Below are 855 nucleotides of genomic sequence, written 5' to 3'. Positions count from 1 at the left end.
TGTAGGTATTTGATTCCAATATCATTGTTTTTTAAAAGAATTATCCTTTTTACATTGCTAGTACAAACACTTAATTTTTCTCTCAATATCAGCATTTCAATATGTGTGCAAGAAGTTGAAGATTTCTTTTGATAAATACTCAGCTCTACAATGACGTTCAAATTCAATTGGTCTTTCCTAAGCTACCTGAACTAAGTTTAAGATCAACTTCAATGTGGGTCTGTCAGCACAGACACGGCTGAGGGGGATGGTGCAGAGGCCACAAGAACCATTCAAATTCACTGACATAGACTCTACAAGAAAACAGGTCTGCAACATTAATAAATATTAATAACAACAATATAGCAATAATCAATATAATTTATAACTTCTATATTAATCATTAATGTATAAAATTTGTCAGTTAATTAACGATTCTTATTTTGGATATTCCTCTAATAAACACGTTTCTTAACCTCTCTAAGCCTAAATTTCCTTATCTGTAAAAGTAAGATACTAATGGAACCCATCCGAGAGTTGCTGGGAAGATTAAACGGGATGATGCACTCTAGCCTGGCTACAGTAAACACTTTTTTCAGGTAAACGATCAGTAATTGCTAGTACTGACATTTTCTAACACCCATATTTTTGGGCATATGCAACGCTCAAAAGAGGGAAAAGAACAGAGAGCTAGTATTAAATACTTCTTCTGTATCAGACATTTTAGTAATATGTAAAACTCTCGCGATTGTGCCCAGAGCCGCGCACACCTCGGGTTTCCGGCCGGGGCGCGAGATGTCTTCCGCCCTCTCCCGGCCACAGCCGCCGCGCCGTAGTCCTGCCCTGCGCGTTCCTCTCCTCGCCTCCCCACGGAGC

Source organism: Tursiops truncatus, chromosome 15, assembly GCF_011762595.2.
Source record: "Tursiops truncatus isolate mTurTru1 chromosome 15, mTurTru1.mat.Y, whole genome shotgun sequence".
Classification (NCBI taxonomy): domain Eukaryota; kingdom Metazoa; phylum Chordata; class Mammalia; order Artiodactyla; family Delphinidae; genus Tursiops; species Tursiops truncatus.
The sequence above is the reverse complement of the archived record's forward strand: the minus strand, read 5'-3'. Positions refer to the sequence as shown.